This window comes from Perca fluviatilis, chromosome 3, assembly GCF_010015445.1.
Source record: "Perca fluviatilis chromosome 3, GENO_Pfluv_1.0, whole genome shotgun sequence".
Classification (NCBI taxonomy): Eukaryota; Metazoa; Chordata; class Actinopteri; order Perciformes; family Percidae; genus Perca; species Perca fluviatilis.
In genome coordinates this window covers 6445258-6454584 of record NC_053114.1, presented here as the reverse complement: position 1 = coordinate 6454584, position 9327 = coordinate 6445258, and positions in this window count along the sequence as shown.

Here is a 9327-nt window from a genome sequence, read left to right as displayed (position 1 = left end):
CTTTATTAAAACATGATGCTACAGTTTATTATCATTTCTCCCCATGCTAGCTCAGATATTTATTTTTTGGGTTTTCCACCTTTAATTTGACAGGACAGCTAGGTGAGAAGACATGCAGGAAATTGTCACAGGTCTGATTCGAACCCTGGACCTCTGTGTCGAGGCATAAACCTCTTAGTATATGAGCACCTGCTCTACCACTGATCCAACCCGGCCACCTAGCTCGGATATTTTTAGCGTTTAAACCATAGACTGAGCATGTGTGACGTCACCCATTGTTTTGTGGAGATCTTCTATCCGTCGTCGAGTTTGCCGTTACGGGTGCAGCCATCCTGGTTGCGGATGTGACGATTTCAGACGAGAGGGAGGAGTGAAGGAGGAGCTGCTTACACTCTACTTTACGTTACACACTTTCACTGGCAATCACATCATAGCCCAACACCCCCTGCTTTATCGCGCATTTTAAAATCAACGAGACCATAAGTAAAAAAATGAAAATCATTCTGTGTTGCAGAAGACTTCAAATTAGCAATTGAGACCATAAACTCATTATGAAAATGTTTATTGAGGTAATAAATCAAGTGAGAAGTGGATCACTTTCTCATAGACTTCTACAGAAACCAACCTCCTTTTGCAAGCGCACGTGTCGCCCCCTGCTGGAATTCAGATAGAATGCAGGTTTAAGGCACTTTCGCATTTGCAGCACTTCACCCACCCGGATGCGTTGTCCATTAATATTATACAGTCTATGGTTTGAACATCTCTAAGCTCATTTTTTTCAGTGCACAGCTTCAGTGTTTTGTTCACTCTCACTGCTCTCATCAGTGTCATTTTCAGCAGCAGCAGAGAGCTGTTTTCACTGAAGAAAAAGTAACCAGAAATGTTGTGATGTGTGGGCCATGCACATAACTGGGTGGCATGGCCGGGCCTGGAAGAGACAACAAGCCCCCAGTCTTATTAAATTATAAGTAAAAAAATAACCCTATCAAGATAACAGGTTTAATTGTATGCAAATGCTGTAAGGCTAAAAAAGAGATCGTTTTTCATTCCGTCTGTGCCTCACTCCAACCATGCAAAACACTTTGGTTCCTATGCAGCTTTGATTTGGGTTTAAGGCGAAACACGCCAGAGGTGATAAAGATTCGGGGCTTTGCTGAAAACATTCAGAGCTTAAGCGTGGGAAACTCAGCCCTGGTGCTGCCAACGCTATGACTGTTGCTAATTTTCAGGATAACCCGGGCTATCAGGATATGTATGCTGCAGGGATGTCACCTGACTGTATGAATTGAGTGATATGACTAACTACAAAAGAAAAAAAACTAAGCAGAAATTGAATCTCAATCACCAATCACATCAGTGTATCTGATATAGGTGGCCCAGAGGCGAGCTAAACAGATGACGACAGTGCTGTGACGTCGAAGTCATTAGTAAACATTGCAAGATGGCTACGGATGAACACCAGTTGTTTGAAACGGCTTTGGCCGTAAAATGAACGAGTTAGACTTGGCTTTTTATCTAAAAGAGGAACAGAAGACGGCGCTCGAATCGTTCCTTTGCAAGAAGGACATTTTTGCTGTTTTGCTGACTGGATAGCTCCGCTGGTAGTTAAGCGTATGGGTACGGATAGCTATGGATACCCTGTGTATTGTTGTGATTGGTCGTAGTGTTATCCAATTGCGTGCAGTGAGATTTTTCCAGGCACCAATGTCTGCTTGGTGCCGCCCCTCGAGTTTGGCCATTTTCATTACTCATTGCCAGACCCTTAATCTTTTGGATTTGGGTCTGGCTTTCCAGGCTAGTCCACAGTCACACATTACTGCCTTTTTCCACTTCCTTTCCCGTCACAATAAAAGTCTGTGGTTTACTGTAACTTCCTCTTGACATTTAACTGAGAGGTAACACAATAAAATTCCTTACAAAAGCTATTGATACTGTGTCTTCATCCTACCAATGTGAAAAGTTGATTTTTAAATCAATTGACAAACAACCTATTTTGTTGTTTAGGTGTGCAGACTTTGAACATTTCTGTTTTCCAGCCATCTGATCACCCCTGGGGGACACTGGGGATCAATTAGTGCCTTTATGCATCTGACAAAACATTTTATAGAACAGTCACACAAGTACATATGTTAAATCCAGCTATTTGGACTGAAAGTGCCCAAATTTTGTCCTTGACAGAAAAAGTGTCATGGTGAAAAGCTGCTGAAACACCACTGGCCTCATGTTAACAACATTAATAGTGATCAATATTAGTAGTACAATGAATCAAATACAAAAATAAATCAATTCTTGAGGATGAGGATGGAGACTGAAAGCACAAAACAGCATATTCCAGCCTTCGAAATCCCATATATGGTCAGAAATGTTTGAGGAAAAACACACAACAGCTGTAGCTGGTGAGTGACCTGGGGTTTACATTCTTGAGATGAAGCAACTAGAATGTGTTCTTGTCTACATCCTCGTGGCGTTTAACTTGAAACTGGCTCATCTAAGACCCAGAAGTGTTTGTTTCCTCTGTGTGTTGTTGTTGTTATTCCTGGTAATGATGAAGATAGGCCTACTCTCCATATAGAACTGGGGTTGTTCTGTCTTATATCAGACCATCCTGTCGGGTTAGAGTCTACTGCTCAGCTGAAGGCAGGCAAGTGAGGACACCAGTTTATTTCATAATAAACACATTGGTCTGGAAAAGCACATTCTATAAATAAACAAGGACAACTGATTCCATTAACGTCATATAAAAGGTGTACTTTGTGTGGCGGCCTCTGGCTCACCCAGTGGGAGCATTCGCCCCATGTTGGTTGAGTCCTGCAGCGGCGCAGGGTTCGGGTCCAACCTGCTGCCCTTTGCTGCGGGTCATCCCCCTCTCCCCCTTTTATATCTATCCACTTTCAAATAAAGGGAAAAGCCCACAAAAAATTATAAATAAAAAAAATAGTATCATTGTGCGTCCAATTTATTCTGCTTTCTCCTTTAATTTGTCACTCGCCTGTATATCACGAGAATTCAAACCAGAATCTGGAATGGCTGAAATGTGCTGTGCAGACATGTTACAGACTTTTGAGGTTTGCCTGACGTCGTCATTCTCAGATTAGTCAGATACTGCTCCACTGGGCTGTGATTATGGGGCGTGTTTCAGCGGAACCAGGAAAGAAAATGCCTCTGCACTCAATTGGACAGACCTACAACCAATTAGAGCAACGGAGTATGTGATGTTTAAACTTTTGCCGAAGCCCGTAGGAAGGACGGCAAAACATCTTTCCGATTGACAAATGCCTTGATTGTGGTTTCTGTTCCTCTTTTAAAATGAATGCGCTGTCGATATCTTCTATAACAGACGTGATGGCGGAATCTACACATCTCAATTCTCCAGCGGCAGCCATCTTTGTTGTAAATTAATTCAACCCAAGCGCTCTTTGGTGACGTGGTTGATTACGTTACTGTTGATCATCTGTCCATCATGGTATAAAGCCCGCCCTGACAATAAGATTGGTCCAAACAGCTCTGGTTCGAGCATAGTTGCTCCACAACGGATCAAGTTCAGACCGAACTTCCCGACCTCAAATGTTGTGGGCGGGGCTAAGTTCGGCTGGCACCCAGGCTACCTGCCGAGGGCAGTGGGGTTTCACGAAAGGTTTATCCCATAGAACAGATCTAAATGTTCTCAGCTGTGGTGGAAGAAGTATTCAGATCCTTTACTTAAGTAAAAGTACTAATACCAAACTGTAAAAATACTCTGTTACAAGTAAAAGAACCAATGAAATGCCTCCTTGCCCCACTGTACGTACTCTACCCCTCCGATGTGTGAACCTGAGCTCAATGCGTGGCGTCACCGTATTGCTAATAGTAGTCATGGTTGTTTTAAACATTCCCCACCTTGCCTTTAAGCCTGTCATTTAATTGTGACAGAATGTTTGATTTAATTGCTGGTACTTTTACTACGTCTGAGCTGTTCTAAAAAATATCACATACAATTACAATATCTGCTCCACATTTGTAAATAGACTGGTTTTCAGTTTTAGCAAGAAACTGAGAACGTCCCACAGTAAATACAGCCAGAATTTTCCCGGATTATGTTCACTAGCAAGGACCAGCAAGATCCTTTTAAACAATGTGTCAATGAGAAATGATTGGTGTGTGAGGCTTGAACTCGCTTGTAGTTCTCCTGCTGGCTGTTTGTGTTGTGGGGAAGCACAAGGCAGGGAATCTGCCAAAGTACCCGGGCATGACAGACCCCCTTAGGACTCTATGGAGGGGAGGGGAACAAACAGAAAGAGGGAGGGAGGGAGAGGCGCAGAATGGGAGTGGGAACGACGAGGACAGGGTTAGGTGGGTGTTTATAGGAATGCTGGAACAGGGTTGAGGGGTGGCCCTGTTCCTGAAACTTTAATTAATCAAGGGACTATCACTTTTAAAGTGTGCCCCATAGGTGCTGCAAAGAAGGTCATGATGTCAAGTTATGTTGGAGATTTGTGTAAATGACTTGGCTTTCTGATTATTTGTAATAGTTTTAAGTGTTGTAGTTGTTTAATAGTTGTAGTAGTTGTAATTGTTTTGTGTGTGTGTGAGAGAGAGAGATAGAGGGAGAAATATAAAGTGAGTGGTGGAATGTAACTAATTAAATCTACTCCAGTACTGTACTTAAGTACAAATGTTGAGGTACTTGTACTTTACTTGACTCTTTTCTCTTCGTGACATTTTCTACTTTCTACTCCGCTACATTTCAGAGAGAAATATTGTACTTTTTACTCCACTACATTAGTAGTTACTTTACACATTAGGATTTTTGCACACAAAACACATGTAGTTTATAAAATCTGATGTTTTATTATAAATGACACTACCCAACAATATAACGGCCTACAAGTCCAGCTGAAATGATTAGACTGATTAGACACAACTGTGTGGATCCTTTCCACTTTCTAAAATGGGAGGATTTTTCTGCATTGAGTCCTATTACTTTTAATGCTAGTACAGTTACAAGGAACAGGATTTTTACTTGTAACAGAGTATTGTTACAGTGTGGTATTATTAGTTTTACTTAAGTAAAGGATCTGAATACTTCTTCCACCACAGCTGAGAACATTCAGATCTGTTCTATGGGACAAACCTTTCACAAAAAGCCACTGCCCTCTGCAGGCAAACCTGAAAAGTCTATAACATGTCTGCACAGCACATTTCAGCCATTCCAGATTCTGGTTTGACTTCTCGGTGATATACAGACGGGTGACAAATCAAAGGAGAAAGCAGAATAAATTAGATGCACAGTGAACCAAGATGCTTCCATGCAGGCCTTGAGGGTTCACTGAATGGTAACATCTTCTTCACTCAATTTCACTAAGGGCCACACTGGAAAATGATATCACATCAAGGGCCAGACATGTTAAGTTTACTGACATGCTTTTATTTAGTCAACTTAACATATTTTTGAATGTATTGTCTGTCTCGTACAGTCTTCTCACTTACAGCTTGTTCGACATGAAGCCCTAAAAAAGTCAGCAAAAAAGCTCCTTAGCCATCAGAGAATTTAACAAATCAAGCAAAACTAGGATTACATTTCTAAAAGTATGCTACCACACAGCCGACTCACAGCAACCTGTTTCACAGCCTGAATTAAGTCTGCAAATCTGCCAAATTGCGGGCCGGATCAATATTTGCGAGGGGCCGGATTTGGCCCGCGGGCCTTGAGTTTGACACGTGTTTTAAAGAATGCTCTTTATCGTTTTCATCGTGTTCCTTAAAGCTGTCCTTGAGGCACTTAGTGGAACAAATCTTTACTAAGACGCTTAAAGATGCTTAAAAGTATTGACACATTTACCTTCATTAGTCTATATTATTGATTTTGGGATAGGCCTGTGGTGCTGATACTGTCACTGCTTATAGAGGTGTCTGATTTACTCCACTTCTCAGATACATGTCTTATTAAAATGTTCCTGTACAAGAGGCACGAGACACTGGTGTGCTGTTGTTTTTTTGTAATTACAGGCCATCCTGTTTCAAATCAGCTCAGGCTCCGAATCCTGGACAATGCCTCGGAGCAGAATAACATTTTATTGATAGAGAATGGGCCATGTGAAGCGTGCTGGTACACAGTCAGACTGCTAAAGAGTATCAGTGCTGGTGAGGCTACACATGCATCAGCTCAGTGCTGGGTATTTGTGTGGGTAGAGGAAGGTATCCATGCTGAGGAGTCCACTCCTACCTGCAGCAACCGGAGGGGGGGATACTCAAGAGAGCTCAGAATGGCTCAGAGCAGCGGTTTACAGTTAATACCCGGGTAGTCACACGGGATAGACTGCAGAAACGTCTTAAGATTGTAAATCAAAGACTCACAGTTTGGAGTAAAACCGATGTTCATAGTTTATATTTCAAGCTCTACGTGGCCCAACTGAAGACTTACTGTATGTTTATCGTATTCATACATAAGATTAGATTAGATTATATTCAACTATTTCAACTGCAGTTTGCGTCCAACCAGAAGTGCAAAAAGAGCAGAAAAGTGCAATGCGATATACAAAGCATAGACAGCTATAGACAGGTCAAGAAATATAGTGCAGTGTACAGAAGGGGGTTTAGAGTAATATAAATTAAATATAAATATGTGCATTGTATTAGCCTTATAAGAGCAGAATAAATATGGCTATGTAATATGAACAATGTATGAACAACATGTACAGATATGTGCAATGTAGTAGCAGTAACATTATAATAGTAGTAAGAATAATATAGATAGATGCAGTGTGTTAACAGAATATATTATAAGAAAAACAGAATAAATATGGATATGCAGTATGAACCATATAAGCAGATATGTACAGTATGTACAGCTATGTGCAGTATGGTAACAGTACCATTTAAATGCAGAAACAGTAACATTATAAGAATAGTAAGAATAAGTGTATGTGCAGGATGAATAGTATGAAAAAGGCAAAGAAAAGATTTTAGATCACTTAACTTCTGTTTCTGATATGTACAACACATTTACATTATAACTCATTATACACAGCTTAGAGGTTTTCCCAGAGACTTGAAACTTGGTGACAAGTCGACTCCAGACTCATTTTGGACTTGTAAATTAAAGGGTAACTACCTTTCTTTTTCTTTTTTTTCAACTTGGACCCTGTTTTCCCATGTTTTTGTGTCTAAGTGACTGATGGGAACAACAATCTTTGACATTTGTCCAGTATTAAGCGATTGGCAGCAGCGAAACAAGCTACAATGTAAGTTAATAGTGCAACTGTCCGGCTTGTATTAACCTTCACAAAAGTGCTTGTTTTGCCACTGACAGACTCGGATTAATATTCTATGTATCTGACAACATTATGGAAAGGATACCTTCAGAGATAGACCTTTTTAAAACCTCTTTGAGACCTTTCTGTTTAATCAGAAAAAGCTCTGAAGTCGCTAAACCCACCAGACTCCATTTAAAAAAGGAATACTTGTAGCGTGCATAGAGCAAACATATTTTCACATGTAAATCGGTAAACTATGTGTTTATTTCAACCAAAACTAGAGTTGGGACGGTTGGAAAAGCGGAAAGACGGCCTGAAACGGCTTTTCATAGTTTTATTTTGTTTCTGTCGACTTTGAATGAAGTGTATTTTACGATGCTAAAATCAATGCTAAAATTTGCATGGGGCTTTTCCGCCTTTACTTGACAGGACAGCTAGCTGAGAGAAAGACAGAGACAGAGAGGGGGAAGACATGCAGGAAATCATCACAGGTCGGATTCAAACCCTGGACCTCTGCGTCGAAGCATAAACTTCCAAGTATATATGTGCGCCTGCTCTACCCACTGAGACAACCCAGCCACATAAGATTTCAAAGATGTTTTTAGGCCTTTATTTTCACAAGACAGATAAAGACATGAAAGGGGAGAGAGAGGGGGAATGACATGCAGAGGCTGCAGGTCAGAGACATACCTGCGGCCGCTACGTTGTGGAGTAAACCTCTACATATGTGCGCCCGCTCTACCAACTGAGCTAACCTGGCCACAGGAACTTAATCTTTAACAGAAAGGTCAACCTCCTTAGAAATCCTTACCATAATGTCAGACACTTAGGGCTACAATATTAATCTGAGCCTGTCAGTGGCAAAACAAGCACTTTTCTGAAGGTAAATACAAGCCGCACAATTGTCCTGTTAACTTACATTGTAGCTTGTTTCGCCGCTGCCGACTGAAGCGATCTCGCTTAATATTGGACCAATGTCAAAGATTGTTGTTCCCATCAGTCACTTAGACACAAAAACATCCAGGTTAGCCTACCCTTTAATGACTCAAGACTTGACTTGAGGCACGATGACTCGGAAGACTTGCGTGTATTCATAAGTTTGAATGTTAGCTGTTATAATATAAAATAAAATAATTTAATCTTGTCACATTGACGGTAATACTTTATTAGGCTACCCTAATTTTAAAATGTTTAGACATGCAGTGAGGTGTCGGGTCTTATAGAGACAAAGTCAGACAACTGTAAGTCTTCATACAGACAACAGAGCATTAGGCTAGGTAGCCTATTATGCCAAAGGTCATTAAAAGAGTTTGATGTCACAAAGCTTAAAAAAGTCGAAAAACGTAGGTCGCCTTACAAGCTGATCAGACTCAGTACTGACAGACATGCATATACGCCTTCTTTTTTTTTTTTTGGCGCATACGCATATTTACGTCAATGTTTCTCCAAGCCTCGCAGCTGCTCAGCCACCTACAAATATAACAATGGAATCGAGCTGTATTTAAAGGCCTCCAATGTCCACCTTGTTTCACTGACGGTGCACATTTGTTTTTTTCTTTTTTTTCTTTTCATTCCCATGTAGGACACACTCTCTGTTCATTCCCATGTCGGACACAATCTCTCTATCTCACAGTCACTGCAGACACTGAGTTCAGATTTTAAATTGCTTTAGTTTTCATATTATTGCCTTTGATTTGGCTGAGGATGCCCATTGGAATTGTGGGTAACGCCTCATAAATGCAACGTAAAATTAATGTATACGAATTCTCATGACTCATCCATAAAATAGGAACTTTAATCAGGTATATGGTCATGGTGAGGTGGGCTCTAAGCTAAATCACATTTCCTTTAGCCACGGCTGCCACTGTAGTACTTTCTCAGTTATTTTGTCTGCTGAAAATACGAGTCCATTAGATTGTGTTGTCGTTTTGTTATTTTTTAATGTAGCCGCTACTCGCTTAGAATCGAACCCTCATCTTGAGCGCCCATTGACAACGAGGTGTCAATGGGCAGGTGGCGCTCTATCCCAATGACTCACAGATCTGACACTACTCCTGGAGCCACATCGTTTACTACAGTGTTTAAAATCTTTATT